We start from the raw sequence: 19,882 nt of genomic DNA on the forward strand, positions 1-19,882 counted from the left end.
GCTACCACCGAGAACAGTCTAGATCCATCCTCTTTGGAACCCCGTAGCTTTGCAAGCTTTATGTTCAGACCACTACACAATCTCCTCCAACAAGGCCTGAACACTCCTTTTCTATGGATAGCTTCTCATTTTCTTAAAAAAAAAAAAAAATCACTCTCTTCCTGCAACCTAATCTATTCTCATTTATGTATCATAAACATCTCCCACCTCCTCCAGATTGTGTGGAAGGAAACAGACATAGGACATGCTAAAGAATGTTTGTACAGTACTATACCATGTGGTGTTCTGTACTCCTCCAACCTGTAGAGGGCAGGTAACTGCTGAATTTATTAAGAACTATAAAATATTTCTATTTAATATTCAGACCCTGGTAAAGCATTAATATTGTTACACCCATTTTGACCTGAGCAGCTAGTCAAAGTTGGGGCCTCTGGGGATGTTCCAGTTAGGTGTAGAAATTGGTGGTAGCCAGGTATTTCTTTGTACAGTTCTTGTATATAAGACTATTTCAAAGTCCTCAGTCTCTGAATGCAGAAGCAACGAAGAACAGTTTCTTAGATTACCAGCCCCCCAAGGCCTCTTTAGCCAACATCAGACCCAAAAATCATTCTCCCTAGTGTCTTCCATACTTCTGCTTGGCTTTTCCTTGTCTTTTTTCCTATGCCTCTCTCTCTGTTCTTGTCTGTGACCTCAGTATCTGTGTGTTCTCTCACATTCCCAAACACACCTACCCAAAATGATACTCAGCCCAAAAGCTCCTAGGCAGGTTCACACACACCTTTTGTCCTAGGTGGGGCTTATGTTTACAGTTAATTGAAGGGCGAGTTCACACTTATCAACTTCAATAAGGTTTTAAGAACCACTAACAAGGTTCATCCAGCTCATAAAAATATCTTCATTTTATAAATGGGGTAAGAGGTTCCCAAGAGTATACAGGAAGTAAGCACCAGACTGAGGAGTAGAACATGTCTTTTGGCTTATAGGCAGAGGCCAAATGCACTATCCCACAGGACAAGTCAGTCAGCCTTTCAGTGACTATTCTCTTTTCTATAATATGGGCCTAATATTTTATACTATCGCATCTGTAAAATTCAAAGCAATGGACAAAGGAGGGTAGGCCTGAGTGACCAAATTTAGTGTAATTAAGCATATATATTGAAGTAATTTTTCTCATAGGCACTATCATATGAGACATGAGGCATTCCATCGTTACATATAAACTATTACAGCAGAATACAGGGTTCTGTTCCTAGCTCTGCTATGAGTTTCTCTAAGAACCTGGGCAAATCACTATCTCTTTGTGCTTTGGTTTTCATTTGTAAAGTGGAATAATGATATATGCCTCCATTCTTCAGCAGTAGTGCAAGGTCACCTTTAAAACTTTATTCAATCCAAAAGGAGGCTCATCCTTCTCACAGGAAATAATAAAGGATGACCTTACAGTTGAGAAAATCATCCCTGCTAATTCTGTACTAGATAAGCAGGAGAGAATGGGGCAGCAGTGGAAGGTGTGCATAAGAGAATTAAGCCAATTGTAATATCTTAATTTTTGTCAAAAAGAGCAAAAGAATAACAGAATCTAGAGGTGCACCCCATCTAATATTTATCTTGTCTAAGTGCTACATCATCATTAAGATGAGATGGTTCAAAGGGAATTTGATGGTATAGCTTCCAACAGCTGAATCCATAATAAAGCGAATACACCATCTTCAAGACCCATATTTAAGTCTTTACCCACTCTCATCAAGCCAAGACATAAAGCTGCTTTGTAAAATTCTATTTGCTTTTTTTTTGGGGTAGAGGGAGAAACAGAGGTCAACTCATCTTATTTTTTTCATCTTCAAATCACAGTGAAGAGCAAGCAAGCAAACTTGTTCTGATCAATTTGTGGCAATACAGCATGACCATGATGCCCATAAAGTAGAACATACCACATGGGCTTTCCCAAAGAAAACTTGAAGGACTCCACTAACAAATCCCTCCATATGATGACAATATTTACCATATGACTTTGTGATGTCCAACAGGTAGGGAATTACAGAAACAGAGGGATATTTGTTTAGGAAAAGCAAAGCCATATCTAATGAGCAAGGGAGTGCGGCTGACAGGGTAAGAACAAAAGGTAAGAGAATTCTCCTGCCCAATGGATACACAGTTAAAGTAACTGCTGTCAAACTTCAGGGACTGCTTGCTGAAAAAAGATCATTGGAACTTAGTAATGCAAGAAAAAGTAAAACCAGTTACCTCTAACCCTAGAAACGTCAAACTTTACTGGATCATTTTTACAGACGTTTCTATTTCAGTTAAGGCTTGTTAATTTTAAGATCGCCAAAGTTTTAGCATTGTCCTTTGTACAGGAAAATATGCTGAAGACTCTCATCCATTCCCCCCCAAAATACTGAGGAAATTCCATATCACAGTTTTTAAAGAATGCCCCATGTGTCAACACCAATGTCTGCTTTTAATTAAGAATGAAACTTTCCTATACATTTAAACAAAGAGTTCTAAGAATTTCAAACTCTTGGCCAAAAGTCTTTTCAAGACTGTTTTCAAGCAGCCAAGGTTTATTTTCCACTGACAAAAAAGTAGTTCCTCTGTACAAGAGTGCAGAAAGGAAAGAAAAAATAAATTCCCTTTCATTGTTTAATGAAGAAACCATCAGTCTCTATGTTATATTGATTACAGAATGTCTTAATTTGTAATGAACATTGGTTCAAGCAATGATCCAAGTCAAGTAAACTTTTAGATTAAAAAAGGGAACACAAAGAAAATTAAACTAACATAACTGATGTCTAATTACAAAATTACCAACAACCATTTCAATTGGCTTCAAGATACATAGTTATTCAGAAAGACAACGAGAAGTCCGGTAACACCTTAATGACTAACACCAGACTCCTCGTTGTTTTTGTGGATACAGACTAACACGGCTACCCCTCTGAGAGTTATTCAGATGTCTAGGGTTTTTTAACATGATCAAAAATGTGAATGTAGCAAAATATGACAATCTAGCATTTCAACTCTAGGGAATGGACAGTAAAAGAGTGCATGCTGATTTATATGCACTCACACTCACCAATTTGTGCCAGGATGTCCACTAGTTTGACTGCAATTTTCCAAAAAGATGCAAGAAGAGTTGCAAAATTGACATATATTCAGTATGAAAACAGATGTAAATTTTGTCTAAGTCTTAGCAATGAAGCCAAGTTTAAAAGATGAAGTATGTAAGGAACATGGGTGTGCTTCACCTAAATATTCTTCCTAGAAGATCTGATTACTTTACAGCACCTAACAAGATGTTAGAAGTGCCTCATCCTAGAGTCTTCCCTGTTTTCTATGCAGTGAGCAAACCTAGGATCTGATCCTGTAATTTACACCCATACAACATTTCTTTCCCTGTTTAATTTCTGGGTAGTTTGCTCTGTGGTTTATTTGGAACATACTTCTTGTAAATAACCAACATTAATTCTGAGGCATTCCGACATTAGGTACAAAGATAAAAATCAAAGTTACTATTGTTACCACATAGGAGAATAAATATGATTAACACAATTGTCCTCTTACTTATGAAGAGGAATGTAATTGTGTGCGTGTAAAAAGTTTAGACACCACATTATTTGCAGTGTCTGCTCAGATGCAGCAGCCAACCACCACCTGCAAGTTGTATTAAATAATAAGTACTCCCAATGGTGAATTCTCAAGTAATTTTAATTTAAATTAGTCCATCAAAGCAAAATAAGTACACTTTCCTTGTGACTATACACGTAATCATAGCCTCAAACTCATTCAATCTCTACAGCCAATTATCTTTTTCTTCATTATAAGTGTATTACTAAAAAAGATTAAATCTTTAGGGTAATCAAAAACAAACACTGAAGCACATGCTTAACATTATTCACATGATTTTTTCCCATTGAAGCATATGGGTTTACTCACAATAGTAATGTTACACACTTGCTTAAGCATTTGTAGGATTAGAGCCAATATTTGCTAGTTAGAATCCAAAGGTACAAACAAGAGGCCGAATAAAGAACAGAATTTCTAAACAGAAGTATAGTAAAGGATTCCTTGCTTTAAAAAGTAAAAAGCAACCTGAAAACTTCTTTTGAAAACAAAGCAGCCAAAAAAGCAGGTCACCTACAAGTACTATTATTTATTTAAACTTAAAAAGGTAACAGAGACCTATAAAATGCTCTATGTGCCCTAACACATTATACAATACAGTGAAATTCCAGAAGAACTAAAATAATCATTTCAACAGGAACTTGGCCTGCCAGGCACATACATAAACTAATTTCCAACCCTTCATCATTATGGGAAGCACATCCTTCAGCCCTCTCCTCAAACCCTATCAAAAAGATGTCTTTTACAAAGTGCCTGGAAGATTACAAAATTTGGGCTATTTCACACCGGAGTGGTGGGGATAAATTCCAGAGCAGGTGAATAGCACCGCACAACACAAAAAGCAATCCATGAAAAATTAAAGATCCTGGCATCACAGTTCACGGTAACTGAACCTGTATTCCCCCTCCATGGACCCTCAAGGGCACCCATTCTGGGTTCCTGGCTCTCCAGCTATCACCTCTCTTGGCTAGAGACCCATGTCTCTTTCCCTCCGGACCTGGGTATTTCCAGTCTGCACAGTTCCCTGCCTACACTGTGATGTTCCCAGCAAGCCAGACTGCCTAAAGAGGCCAGCATCTGCACTTTACTTTCTCTCCAAAGGCTAACAGCATCGTGACCCTCACATATAAGTTATCACACAGCTCTTTATAAGCAAGCACATTTATTCTTAATGCATTACAGAGAACCATTAAAAACAATAAAAGAACCTTAGACATACATACCAGAGGTCACCCAAACAGCAACCCCTAGCTCTGGTAGGTTTCAGTCCTTCAAAACACACAAATGGGTTTTTCCCATTGTTATAAATTAATAACTGTCTCAGATTCAAATCCAGAACACAGGATGGGAAGAACAGGCATTTCTTTATGCAGCTTGGGCCTTTGATCTTAGCTTTTGGTAACGGGTAATCAGCAAAAACCCTTTTCTCAGGGCATTTGCTTCAAAAGGCTGGGTTTTTGCATAACCAGAATTGGGAAATTTGCATGCAATCATGTCTCATAATAATTCCAAAACCATTAATTTAAATATAATGCACCCCAATGCAACTCTGTTTTACACAGAAATTCAAATCCCAGGCTGCTGATTAAAGCGACTGGAGAAATAACGAAATGATGACATTACAAGAGCCAAGAGAGTAAAAACTGAGCAGGAGAGGGGTTGTTAGGCAAACTACTTAAAACTGGTTTGGGTTTTTCTATTAACATCTACAATAATTAATTTTTTGGAAAAAAGGAAAACTTTGTTAGAGATACAACACCTATGGTATTCACAAATATCCCCAAGACACCTCAAAGATCCTCCAACAAAATCAAGGATGACCAGACTTGATACTCCTTATGTTGCTAAGGTTAAAAAAAAAAAAAAAAACAAGCAAGGGTGGGGAAGCCACTTTCAGGACTATTTTATAATCAACATGGTGTTAACACCAGCAATAGCCAGTCTATACTATGTCTCCCAAAGTTGTTTACTTTGGTGAAGAAGAACTGGTGTTACCAACCATGGAGAGAAAAATGTTCAAGAGCCCTAATCATAGAATATCATGGTTGGAAGGGACCTCATGAGGTCATCTAGTCGAACCCCCTGCTCAAAGCAGGACCAACACCAATTAAATCATCCCAGCCAGGGCTTTGTCAAGCCTGACCTTAAAAACCTCTAAGGAAGGAGATTCCACCACCTCCCTAGGTAACCCATTCCAGTGATTCACCACCCTCCTAGTGAATTTTTTTTCCCTAATATCCAACCTAAACCACCCCCACTGCAACTTGAGACCATTACTCTTTGTTCTGTCATCTGCTACCACTGAGAACAGTCTAGATCCATCTTCTTTGGAACTCCCTCTAAGATAGTTGAAAGCAGCTATCAAATCCCCCCTCATTCTTCTCTTCTGCAGACTAAATAATCCCAGTTCCCTCAGCCTCTCCTCATAACTCATGTGCTCCAGCCCCCTAATCATTTTTGTTGCCCTCCACTAGACTCTTTCCAATTTTTCCACATCCTTCCTGTACTGTGGGCAGGGCCGGCTCTAGGCACCAGCAAAACAAGCTGGTGCTTGGGGCGGCACATTTTTAGGGGCGGCATGGCCGGCGCCAGAATGCCGCCCCTAAAAATGTGCCCCGGCCGCCCTAGCTCACCTCCGCTGCTGCTGCTGCCGCTCGCGCGCCGCTACTCGCCCTCCCTCCCAGGCTCTCAAACCTGGGAGGGAGGGAGAGATCCCGAGCGGCCGCGGCGCGCGAAACAGCCGATTCGCGCACCGCTGCTCCCCCTCCCTCCCAGGCTTGAGATCCTGGGAGGGAGGGGGAGACTCCGAGTGGCCGCGGCGCGGGCGCCGCTTCTCCCCCTCCCTCCCTCCTAGGCTTGAGAGCCTGGGGGGAGGAGGCAGGGCTGGGGATTTGGGGAAGGGAAGGAGTTGAGGCGGGGCCGGGGGTGGGGTAATTAAAAAACGGAGGGGGGGCGGCCAAAATTGTTTTTGCTTTGGGCGGCAAAAATCCTAGAGCTGGCCCTGACTGTGGGGCCCAAAACTGGACACAGTACTCCAGATGAGGCCTCACCAATGTCGAATAGAGGCGAATGATCACGTCTCTCGATCTGCTGGCAATGCTTCTACTTATACAGCCCAAAATGCCGTTAGCCTTCTTGGCAACAAGGGCACACTGTTGACTCATATCTAGCTTCTTGTCCACTGTAACCCCTAGGTCCTTTTCTGCAGAACTGCTACCTAGCCACTCTGTCCCTAGTCTGTAGCAGTGCAAGGGATTCTTTCGTCCTAAGTGCAGGACTCTGCACTTGTCCTTGTTGAACCTCATCAGATTTCTTTTGGCCCAATCCTCTAATTTGTCTAGGTCCCTCTGTATCCTATCCACCACTCCTCTCAGTTTAGTGTCATCTGCAAACTTGCTGAGGGTGCAATCCACACCATCCTCCAGACAGGAGCGGCGCCAGGGTTTTTGCCGCCCTAGGCAGCAGCACTCCTCTGAGCCTTCGGTGGCGGGGGGTCCTTCTACTCCGCGTCTTTGGGGCACTTCGGCGGCAGGTCCCAGAGCGAGTGAAGGACCCATCGCCGAATTTCCGCCGAAGACCCGGAGCGGAAGGACCCCCCGCCGCCGAATTTCTGCCGAGGATGGCAAAATGCCGCCCCCCAAATCCTGCCGCCCTAGGCGACCGCCTAGGGTCGCCTAGTGGAAGCGCAGGCCCTGCCTCCAGATCATTAATGAAGATATTGAACAAAACCAGCCCCAGGACTGATCCTTGGGGCACTCCGCTTGATACCGGCTGCCAACTAGACATGGAGCCATTGATCACTACCCGTTGAGCCCGATGATCTAGCCAGCTTTCTATCCACCTTATAGTCAGTTCTTCCAGCCCATGCTTATTTAAGTTGCTGGCAAGAATACTGTGGGAAACCGCATCAAAAGCTTTGCTAAAATCAAGGAATAACACGTCCACTGCTTTCCCCTCATCCACAGAGCCAGTTATCTCATCATAGAAGGCAATTAGGTTAGTCAGGCATGACTTGCCCTTGGTGAATCCATGCTAACTGTTCCTGATCACTTTCCTCTCCTCAAAGTGCTTCATAATTGATTCCTTGAGGACCTGCTCCATGATTTTTCCAGGGACTGAGGTGAGGCTGACTGGCCTGTAGTTCCCTGGATCCTCCTCCTTCCTTTTTTAAGAGATGGGCACTACATTAGCCTTTTTCCCCTTCCGGGAAAGGGAGTGGCTCCCGGGTTCGGTCCAAACAAAATTCACACTGTAAAACCACTTCACAATATAACTAGTTCCATTCTAGCAGAAAGGTTCTCTTTGAGGGTGCCAACCATTTCAACCACCAGCACAGACAGAATGCTTCATCCACAACCTGTTCCAGGCTTTTTGGTAAGGAGAAGGGAGTTCAGTGCAGTGTGCTTAGCAGGTGCTGAATCCCCACCATCTTGATTTCTTCTCTGATAATGTGGCGGGAGTAGAGAATACAGTGAGACTGAGCTTTAGAGTGTACGTTCTTTGCCATTTGTGTGTGTAAGGCTGCTCTCTATATTTGTTGCCCAGCCAGCATGAAAAGTTTAGGAATCCCCATCTGCAAAAATATGCAAAGGCAGCCACACACACACACAAAATTAGAGTCCTGGTAGTGATGATTTCACTTCATTACACAGTAATCCCACTACAAATAGGGTAGAATTAGGACATACTGCTCTTCTTGGAAACATATTCAGCTAACTTTGCCTCTTTGGGGGGAAAAACAATACCTGGGGGAAACAATGCTGCTTAATTAAAATATTTAAATAGAACTGTAATAACTATTTCCATCAAGTCACAAGTAGCCAATGGGGTATGTCAATTTTGTTTAGTTAATAACTAAGGAACCTTTTTTCATTTAATGTCCTTTTTTTTTTAAACAGTGTGATGTGCGAGTTAAGTGTTCTAGAGCCCACACGCTGTTAGGCAGCAGGTCCCCTGGGAATAGCTGTACAGAAGAGGCGAGGGGAAGATGGAAATAGGGTGACCAGATAGCAAGGGTGAAAAATCAGGACGGGGTTGGGGGGTAATGGGAGCCTATATAAGAAAAAGCCCCCAAAATCGGGACTGTCCCTATAAAATCGGGACATCTGGTCACCCTAGATGGAAAGGAAAGGAGTCATACCCGGGCATGGGGGGTACAGGGAAGAGCAGTAAGGACAGGACAGAGAAGAAACAGATAAGGGAAAAGGAGTAAGGGGACAGGGAAAGATCTCGAGGGAAGAAAGTAAACAAGAGATGGGTGGAAGGAGTAAGGAAATAGCGAGGGCAGCCAGAGAGCGTTTAGGGGGAGGAAGTCGGGCACAGAGTGGAAGGGGAGAGTTCACTACCTTGACTGGCATGACCGTGTACACAAGCACTGCCACAGGTAGAGAACCCGGCTTTATGGGTGCATGGTTTATAATAATCGGTGCATGGTTTATTTACGCCCTACCCGGTGCAGAATGCCTGTCCCGGGCAGCGGGAGCTCGCCGCGTGTCTGCCGGGCCAGGTGAGGATGACAGCCAGGCAGGGGCGGTGAGGCTAGGGCGGGCCAGGGGGTGCTGGGGCCGGTGCCGGCAGGAAGGGAACTCGGGCAGCGGCAGGTTTAGCCCTGGCTGGCGCCTGTCAGCGCCATGGTGGAGGACAGCCCTAGGGGGAGGGCTGGGCACGGACCGAGGGGGAGGGGACATGCTAGAGCGAGGAGACAAAGATGAGGGGCGGCCGGGTGGCTCCCGGAGCGGGGCGCAGGCTGCGAGGCGGCGGGGCGGGGAGCAGAGAAGAGGGAGGTCACGGAGGGGCCCCAGCCCAGCGGCGGGCGGGACAGAGAAGGGGTCAGTTGCCCGGGGCCTGGCAGGGCCTGTGGCCGGCACGGCGCGGAGCCCCCTCCGGGAAAGCGGGTGGCTCCCGGGCTCGGTCCTTACCGGGCAGCGCCGCCTCCACTCTCGCTTCGTCACACGCCCGGCTCCGGGGAAGCCGCTCCGAGACCCGACAGCAGCGACCGGGCAGGGAGGGGTGGTCACGGCGGTCGTCACTCCCCCTCCCCTGCCCTCCCCTCACCTCACCAGAGCCACTACACTGCGCAAGCGCCGAGCTAGGATGGGGGCGGGGCCCAGGCCAAGACTACGCAGCACGCGCGTTGGAAAAGCGCATGCGCGGCGGCGGCGGCGGCGGCGTCTCCCTCTGTCCGGCGAGGACCACTTGGAACGTTAGCGCGCGCCGCCTGTTTCTCTGGTCCACGGTGAGGGGCGGAGCCAGGCCCACAGAAGGCGCCATGGTGTTGGCTCCTCCCACCTACTGATGCCCGGCGAGCGAGGACCTCGAACCGGTTTGGCCTGGTCCCCGCCGTGCTCGGGCCCCGGCTGCGCTGGGGACCCACTGCCGCAAATGGCAGAACGGTTTTGGCGGCTGCTCTGGTCAAGCGGGGTCCTTGATCCCATCGCACCGGGAAATGACCCTCCGCCCCCGTCTCCCCAGCTCCCTCAGCAGGCACTGAAGGGGGCTTGTCAGCCAGTGGTAGACAGGAGAGGGAGTAGTCCTGAGACCCATCCTACTCTGCCAGCTCATTCAGGGGTGACCAGCTCCCAAGTGTGAAAAATCACGTCAGGCAGTAGGCGGTAATTGGTACCTATCTGGTCACTCTAGCCCACGCTGAGACGCCTTGAAATGGTTACAGTGCCACCTCCAGTAGCAGCCAAACTCCACAGCATCACTTACTGGGAAGGAGAAAGGAAAAGCTGATGTGTTCTTGACAACCTTGCTGGGTTACAGTCCTTTCCCTCCTGGCGATGGGCTCAGTAGGAGCAGGGTTATAGGGTGTAATCCATAGGGATGTTTCATTTGAATTGGAAAAAAAAATTAGTGGGAGTTTGTATGGAGTCCAGTATCGGGGTAGCTGTGTTAGTCTGTATCCACAGAAACAACAAGGAGTCCGGTGGCATCTTAAAGACTAACTCATGTATTTGGGCATAAGCTTCCGTGGGTAAATAACCCATTTCTTCAGAGGCATGGAGTGAAAATTACAGATACAGGCATTATTATACATGAAGAGAAGGGGTTACCTTACAAGTGGAGAACTAGTGTTGACAGGGCCAATTCAATCAGAGTGGATGTAGTCCACTCCCAGTAATTGATGAGGTGTCAATACCAAGTATCCACATCACAAGAAACACCCTCATAAATGGTACCCTACTTGCAATCTCAAGAGGTCTGTATACAAGCATAAAAACGTTCTCTGTTTGGTATTGGTAAGATCCAATACTTGCACTCAAGATTCCTTATTGTTAGCTTAGTAAAAGTACTATTAGTAGTATTCTGCCAGCTCCACTTTGAGTCACTATCATGTTCTACAAAAAGGTAATTTTATATTAAAATGAAAATAAATTTGCTTTAATTTTGGACATGGATTTTTAAAACTGGCAATGATTATCTCAGTAAAACAAGCTATTTGCTGCTCCATCAACATGAACTAATAGCAGCATTTGTGTTACTGTTTTAAAGTTATCTAATAGCAATGCAAAATATTTTAGATAACACATTTCTCACTTTAGTCGAGGAATGTTCTGGTGAGAAATGTGCCTTCTGTTTGTAGCAACAGCAACATTGTACAGCTCAGTAAATTAATAATGAGCAAGCTGCTAGCTGACAATGCAAATGCCTAGTGTCCTAGTTCAAAAATGAAAAAGGTCACCAAAGCAAAATCTGTGTAAAATTTCAATACAAAAGTCAGAAATTTAGCATTCTGTTACTAAAGGTATATCTGTTTCTATGTGATGAACATCGTTGCCATCACACTTTTACTAAAGTATTTGTCATTCACATTTATTGTCATTTTCTTGCATCCTTCAGTTTGGTCACTTCAAATGCCACTCAGCATTACATTTATGACAAAAATTAATCACCATCATGGGTGCTGATTCTGAAGCTCAGAATTATAATATGGAACAATGAGTGTAAAGTGATAATCCTTGGTCAGAAAAGAATGGGTACTTATCCTACAGTAACTATTGTTCTTCAAGATGTCATAGGCAGCCTGGATCCTACTGAGATGCTCGTGCACCTCATGCATGCAAGATTAGAGTTTTTTTGAAAGCTTTGTTAGCTGGGCCGCGCGTGCATCATGTAGCTCCTTATGCACCATACAAGGAGACAGGGTGGATCATCTGTGACTGCTTCTCAGTGCCCTTGCCATTCAAAGCCAGTGTTGCTGAGGACTCCAAAAAACAGGGCTGAAGAGTGGGCAAGTCACGGGATACGCACACTCTACAACACCTCAAAGAATCAAAGTTACTGAAGGACAAGTAATCATTCTTTCTTCTTCATGAAGACTGAATATGGGATTTAATCTTAGGTTGTTTGCCAATGCTGGAGAGACTGGAACCAGTCTCCTAGGTGGTAGGTCCTTGCTGATTGGGAGTTAATCATAGTCATATGAACTCTATTGTCTGTGATGGCATGAGTGATGATTTTTCATAGTTCACAGTGAATACTAGTTGAGAGAACAAGGAAAAGACTTATTCTAAGGCTGTTGCAGTCTCTTATTGGGACCTGCCTCTGATCAGCTAGTCATCCAGGTGAGGTGGGTACACAGATTCCCTGCTTCCTTAAATGCACTGCCAGGCATTTAGTGAATACTCTCAATGGCATGAGAGGCAGAACTCTGTATTGGTAATGGTTGGGCCCCACTGTGAATCTCAGGTATTTCCTCTGGGCCAGATGGATAGCTACATGGAAGTATGCATTCTGCAAGTCAAGAGCTACAAACTAGCCTTGAGCTTGAAGAAATGGACTGATGGAGGCAAGTATTACCATCCTGAATCTGAGAGAGTATATGTATTTGTTTAGTTTCCTCAGATGTAGGTTCCTTTCTTCTTTCAAATGAGGAAATACCCAGAGAGTGGAGTGTGGTATTTGAGTCCTTTGGTGAGTACAGAGTATCATCTGTCCTCTTTCTGAGCAGCTCTGAGCCCTGAAGCAGTAAACTCTCAATCATGGCCTGTATGTTTCTCTGAATGCCCACTGCCTGTAGCTGTGATGCCTGGCACATTGTTATCACAGTGGCCATAGATGTAGCCTTATATCTTTAGGCTCCTCTTGGCTGCAGGATCTTCACAAGGTACGTGTTACTCTGTCTTATGTTAGGAAGGCAGTTAGCCGCACACAGTTGTAGGGAAGCTGAGAAGTATGATCCAAAAAGGTCAAACCTTCTCAGACCCTTGCCTTACTCATATTCAACTTTTAGTATATCGCTGATATGAAAAAGGAGCTTGGGTTGTGGTGGATGTAGAAGTAGTCAAACCCCCAGGGAGGTACTTGGTACCTCTTCTTGACTCACTTTGCAGGGGAAGTTAGCATGGTCAGTGTATGCCATAGGGCCTTAGAGAGGTCAAGTAATCCCTCATTTATGGGGAAGATGATCCTGGCTGGATCAGAAGCTGACAAGACAACAAATAGCTTGTGTGATTTCTCAGATATGACTAACATCTCTATCTCCAATCAATCCTCACAAGGAACTTCTGGAATGTTATGATGTCTGGTGCTGGTATTGAATGCTGGGGATACTGCTTCATCAGGTGACAAAGACAAAAGGTGCTTTGGATCTGTCCCTGTATCTGGCTCTTCCTGGTAGTCTGGTGTAGGAATGCTAATGGGGAGTGACGTCTTTCTCTTGAGTGTGGTTGAGCCTGGCATCTCAGTGCCTGAGATAGTGGACCCCTGTACCCCCAGTAGGGACACTGTGGCATGCCATAAGAATACAGCTGTCTTGTTGGGTATTGGCCAGTCCACTGCCATTCCTTACAGACTGGAGGCAGCTGAGCCCTGTAGGGTAACCTGGGAGGTACATCCGTAGTGTCAATAACTGACCTCAGAGGAGAGCGTTCTTAACTGGGAGACGAGGAGAATGTATGCCCTGGTAATGGTGAGGAGTAGACCACTGTCATGGGCTGTGCCAAAGTATATGGGACTCTTGGTATTAGAATCGATAAATGTCTCAGCTCAGATGACAGTCTTGGTTCTCTGGGCTCATCCTCCAAAGTGAGCATTGACTCCGGTGAATGGGTCATTGTAGCTGGGGTTGGTGCTAGAGTGGTCTGCTACATCGTATGCTGCTTTTCCTCAACCCTTGACACCATGTGGGTCATTGTGGGATTTATCTCAGGAGGCTTTATGGCGTCTGTCCTTATGGGATGAAACTGAGATCCCTCTGGAATCTCTGTATTTGAAGATACTTCTTTGATACCAGAAGTGTTGGTGCCAGCTTTGATGCCAATGATGTTGAAGATGGCTTTGATGCCAGTGCTGGATTTTGTGCTGGTCTTTAATGTTGCTTGTCTGCTAGGTGGGATGCTGGATGAAGCTAGTAGAAGTCCGGAATTTGCCTCCCCAGGGTCTGAAACCTTCATGGACTGTGCCAGAAAATGGAGCTTTAGCCTCACATCTCGCAACTTGCACATTCTCATGGAGAGTGACAAGTATACTGAGATGATGTTCCATCTATGAGTCCTGCTGTATCCTTCTTTTTTGGGGGGGAGGGGTTAGGCCATTGTAGGATGGACAGGATTAAAGCCCACAGATTTTGTCTCCCACGTGTGAAGGGGCCCTGTATAGGTGGACAATCCTGTTCTTAAAAAAGGTAAATTTTATTTAAAACAAAAAGAAAGAAAATACATCTGAAACTTAGGATTTTGCTAGATTTTAAAAGAGTAATTCCAAAAATCAAGCACCCCAAAATAGCTTTCTTGGGGGTTCAGCTTAAAGGTTACAAGCAAACAAAAGCATCTGGCGTTAGCACAGAGGAGTCCACAAGCCAATAAGAAATAAAAGAAATAACCCTAATCGCGTCTAGCTAAACATTCTGATCTACTTACACATTTGGAGTTCAGATAAGTAGTTCTAGGCATGATCTGATGACTTATAATCATACCTGACTTAGCTGTTTATAGCATGGCTGCTCTGTCCCTCCAACCCAGAGAATAACAGACAAAGGCAAAGTTTCTTTCCCAATTTCAAAAAGTTCTACCTTCCCATTGGCTCTTTTGGTCAGGTGCCCACTTTTTCCCCCCCTTTACCTGGGGGACTTTTTAACCCTTTACAGGTAAAGCAAGTAAAGAACAGCTACCAAGAGGAATTTTAAAGCTAACTGGCTGTCTGTCTGTCTGTCCATCAAAGGGAGCTATCCCCCCACTTTATTTATCACAACTTCCTAAAGGGCCTGATCCAAAACTCTCGCTGAAATCAAGGGAGTCTTTCCATTGCCTTCAATGAGAGAGAGAGAGAGAGAGAGAGAGATCATGCCCAAAGCAAGGAAAATATGTCACTAACACATACATCTCAGAGCAATATATCTGAAATATTTAGATATAATCTTATTAAATTCTGTTTACCAATACAATAATCTAGGCATTGAGTTTTGATCCATTTGTAACAATGAGTTTTACACTTGAATTTTATTTTCTGTCATTTAGATTTTCAACCAATGTTTGTTCAACTTGGCTCATAGGATTTCCTTAGAGTTTAATATCCTTTTGCCATTTAATTTTTTTATGCTTATAAAACAAACTGGCAACTGAGTTAATTAAATTGTGGTGTGGTGGCCTTGCCCCATGTGTAGAACTAGACATCTGTGCGAAGTGGGTGTAAAATGTTACCAAACCAGAATAGCAATATTTTACGCCCACTTTGCACAAGAATAAATTACTATACAAGGAGCAAGACAGTGGAGAATCATGTCCTGTAATTACTTTGTACAGAGCATTTATTAAACATACCTGGAAAGGTGTGCCCATTTCTGGTGCCATAATAGAAGAAGCCTGGAAAAGGTACAGGTAAATAATATCAAAGGCATCAGTAGTTAAGAAGACTAGGCTTGCATTCATTAAGAGCCAAATACTTGTTTTGTTGACAACAATAGGAATTTTATTATTTCCACTCAGCTAATCCCTCAAGGCCATATCCTTTTCCAGTTGAATTAAAGGGTCTTGGAGGTAATCTTAACAAAGGGTTGTTGTAATAATTTAGATGGAGTATATGAACTAAAAGTGTTAATGTAGCCCAGTCACTGTCCTAAATTAAACAGTATTAATTAAACGAGGTCTGGGGTTTGGTATACAGAGACTTCGGCCTGCGTAGTATTTTGGCAAAGATACTATTTAAAAATCTTTTAAACTTTTTATTAACGATACCGAAAAGGAAAAAACAGTTAAAGCATTTGAAATGTGAATTCTTAACGCAGGCTTTCATTTTAACAACATTTCTTGTGCCCTTTCCCTTTATCTGGAGAGTTTAAAACAGTATCAACTATGGCAATAACTGTCCTTTTTGGGAATGGAGAAGAAGTTAGTGGAGATGGGGTGGAGGAGATGCTGCTGCTGCTGCTAAAGTCCAATCTTAGATGGAAAAGTGGCCTTGTTTGAGTTTCTTAGAGGTATCAGAGATGGTAATAACTGGCATCCCAAGTGGTGTTTGGGATTCAGCGGCAGTCAGTAGAGATGGCGATGCCATCTGTCATCCTGTCTCGCACCCGGTCTGGTCAGGACATTTCTCAAGAGTAGGATGATGAAGGCCCGGAGTCCCAGGAAACAGTGGGGGTAACAGCTGTGATGGTGAAGCTCGCTCTAGTAGCCTTTGTCTGTTCTTTTTTTCATACTTTCCCCACAAAATCTTTTCCTTTTAAAGGATCCACAAATGGAATGATAGGTGGAATAGCCTGTCCCCTCATTATTTAATTATTAATTAGGCTTAATATTTGACATATCTTTTGGCTTTACATTTTTTGTTCTTAACAAGCATAATTTTAAGTCTTTTAATTATATTAACATGGCCTTTTTTTGTTTAGACTAATTCAGTTATTGTCTCCCTTTTGTACTTTCCCCATTAACATTGGTTATTATAAGTTATTGTAACAGCTTATGAACTTTTACATACTTTTTACAGTTAAACTCACAATTCAGGTAAATTCGTAGGTCCAATTGTTACAACAGGGCTCAATCCTGCAGTTGTCTTGCAGGCAGAATATATCCAGAGTCATTAGAAATCTGTTAGAAACCAGCAAAGGATGTTAAAAGTTAACTCCAGTTTTTCAAAAGAGCACGTCAGAAATGGATTTAGAGGCATAGTTGTGAGATAAACAAGGAAGTACTTGAGAATCTTTTTTTATATAAATATACTATAAATCTAAGATTAAGTATTTCATATCTTTCCACAGTTATGCCAAACACCCCATCATATGCCACATTGTTTGTACCTAATCTAAGAATATTTGATGGTTTACTAGTCCCAGAATGCTGACTAGTGTATTTTAAATTCTACTGAAATATAATGGTCTGGCATAGAGTACGAGGATGCTCTTTGACCGTGATTCCCAAACTTTTGAGTACTGTTGCTCCCTTATGAATATTTTAAAATTTGTGGGGTAGCCCACAACCAAATTCTGTGTTTTTTACTGATTCAGGACACTAGAGTTTGAATGGTTTTGCAACTTCTTTTCAACTGCATACAGTTTGTTTAATTATATAATGTGATCTAAGCTGGGTTTTTAAAACTGTAACTTGAAAATATGGATGTTTTTGCGTGTTCACAGCCTAAGATGTTAGTGAGAAGAATGGACCTGTTTCAGACTCCATAGTTGTACAGTATTTGGTTGAATTTCTAATAGCACCAGATGTAAATAGTTTTCCAAGTTTAACTATTTCTGTGTTTAGTTTTCACAGAAATTATTTCTGAAAACCCAGACTCACAGAAATAACTGGAAGCACATGAAAGCAGCATTTTCATAGCTTCATCTCTGAGTTCTTTACACTTCCTTTTAACAGAGACAGAATGGCTGGTTTGATAGATTTGGAAATGTGGTTTTTAGTGTGTGATCACTTGACAATTCTAAGCGATTTTCTTGTGTTGAGATACTTAAGTTTGGAATGGAGTCAGCAGCAGTTACCAAGAATGGGTATAGAATCCAGTCAGTATCGTCTTCCGCTGAATCTGTGCTATATGTAGGCTTAGCACCTGGTCAGAATTCTTCCATTATAAAGATAAGATGCACCTGTCTCTCCCTCAGCCCCCTCTCCCCATCTGCTAGTCCTGGTGCTGCTGCTAATACTGGGAGCCTTTCTTTGTCCTCTGCTCCAGCAAGGACTTGCAGGTGAGAGACTTCCTGCTGAATGCTTCCCCCAAGAGGAAGTTCCTTTGTTGAAGGCCCCCTACAGGAGCAGAGGGCACCAAGATGCTCCCATCCCCAGTACCAGGATAAGATGCAGACTTACAGGTAAGATATAGGTGATTTTTAGGCCTAGAAATGGGGGGGGGGAAATGGCATATTGATTAAATCCCCCCCCCCAAACACTCATAGCTCCCCAAGGGAGCCATCGCGCACAGTTTGGGAAGCATTGTTCTATGGTTACTGAACTGCAAAGAGATGCTCTCTGATTGGCTCAGGGCCAGTCAGTGCACAGGAATTCCCAGTCAAAACTGTACTTTCAATTCCTGTACACAGGATAGACCTGGAAGGGGGAGCACATCCCCTTCCTTTATTAAAAGCAGAGGGGAGTTTCCCCTCCTCTTCCTGGCTTAGGTAAGCAAGCAGTACTCATCCAGAGTTCCCCACCTTCTTGACTGGTGTGTTGGGAGCTCCCCTTCCTGATTCATTGTACTTCAGTCACTGTACAGCCAAGCTGCAAATCCCTCCACTTTGATTAAATATTGCCATCCGTATGCCCACAAACCATGGCTGTCTCAGTGTAACGTGCAAGAGCCTCAGGTCAGGGACCACGTCTTTATTCTCTCTGCAAAGTACCACGTGCACCTAACTGCTCTACATAGTAGTGTTAAATGACGAAATTTATGGCTGGTTTAGTTTTGAGGCAATCTATAACAAGATTGGCATCGCCCTAAAATAAACTCTTCTGCACCTGCCACTGTCTGCATGTACATCTCACAGCAGCTTCCATTTAACTCAGCAGTAATTGTAACCTGGGTCATGGAGTTCATTTAACCCAGCATCCTATTATCATCTTGCAGATAAGAAGTGTCCACAAGATAGCACTTGATAAAAATCCAAAGATTAAATTGTACGTCATAAACTTTTAACAAATGCCATTCACACATTATCAAATGCCATTCACGCATTCAGTCCAGCCTCCACGGCCCAGTGTGTATTTGAATAAGACCAATGGAACCTGGCAAACACAGATACAGGAGATTTTATTTAACCTTGTATACAAACAACGGCTAAAAAAGCCTTAGATTTTTATTTCCAAATACAGTTTTTGGATCCTTTTTTATGCCATTTATCTTCAGAAAATTAAAAAAATCCAGCATGACCATTTTTTAACTTTTTCTCTGCTGCATTCTTTGGGCCTAATCCTGAGAGCTATTGAGCCCTGCAAGTCTCATTAATTTCAATGGGAGTTACGTGTGCTCACCACCTTTTAGGATTAGGGCATTTATTCAATTTTTGAAAACAGAGCACTAATTGGGTATTGAAGCACTAACAATAGCGGTATAAAATGTCAAAGCAGAGTCTTTAACATGAAACATGGTGGTATTAAACAATGCAGACAATATTAGCTCTACGGTGAAACTCAAATTACCCACCAACAATGAACAAGTTTCTTCTACACCTCATACTTTAGCACTAATTATATAATTTAATTGTATTTATATTTAAATAAATAGTTTTATTATCTGCTTTCCTTTGAACTCTGCATGGATTATAAACACTTGCAACAGTAGAGATAAGAACAAACTACACAAGTTACATAGGCAAGAGAAGGCTTGGTTTTTATTTTATTTTTTTGCTAAACAGACACAGAAAGGACATACATTTCACAATGTCCCATTCTGAGATTTTCTTTTTAAATTCACTGTTTCATTCGGACTTCCTCAGTTATCCAACATCCTTCTTTTCCAGTTTTAGTATTTCATAGTCACTTTTAGTATTAAGATCTTAGCTTGGATACTCATAATTGGAAACATCTACTCTGGTTTTTACCCAATGCTCCCAAGTTGCAGTTGTTGTGCAGCATTCTCAGTCTAGGTCTACACTGGGGGGGGGGGGGGGGGGGGAGGAAATAGATTTAAGATACGCAAATTCAGCTATGCAAATAGCGTAGCTGAATTCGACGTATCCGATCCGACTTACCCCGCTGTGAGGACGGCGGCAAATTGACCGCCGCGGCTCCCTTGTCGACGGCGCTTACTCCTACCTGGGCTGGTGGAGTACGCGCGTCGATTCGGGGATCGATTGTCGCGTCCCGACGAGACGCGATAA

At 43.4% G+C, this 19,882-nt stretch overlaps 1 protein-coding gene across 1 annotated transcript in view; it reads right to left on the reverse strand.

The window, feature by feature from the left end:
- The window catches only part of SPECC1L (sperm antigen with calponin homology and coiled-coil domains 1 like), a 103,663-nt gene extending 94,000 nt beyond the window's left edge, over nt 1-9,663 (reverse strand). Inside the window, exon 1 of the mRNA XM_024197969.1 lies at nt 9,543-9,663. The gene's annotated coding sequence lies outside the window, so the exon portion shown is untranslated. The remainder of the gene's footprint in view (nt 1-9,542) is intronic.
- Between the last annotated feature and the right edge of the window lie 10,219 nt (nt 9,664-19,882).

This window comes from Terrapene carolina, unplaced genomic scaffold (assembly GCF_002925995.2).
Source record: "Terrapene carolina triunguis isolate 2854851 unplaced genomic scaffold, T_m_triunguis-2.0 Scaffold790, whole genome shotgun sequence".
Classification (NCBI taxonomy): Eukaryota; Metazoa; Chordata; order Testudines; family Emydidae; genus Terrapene; species Terrapene triunguis.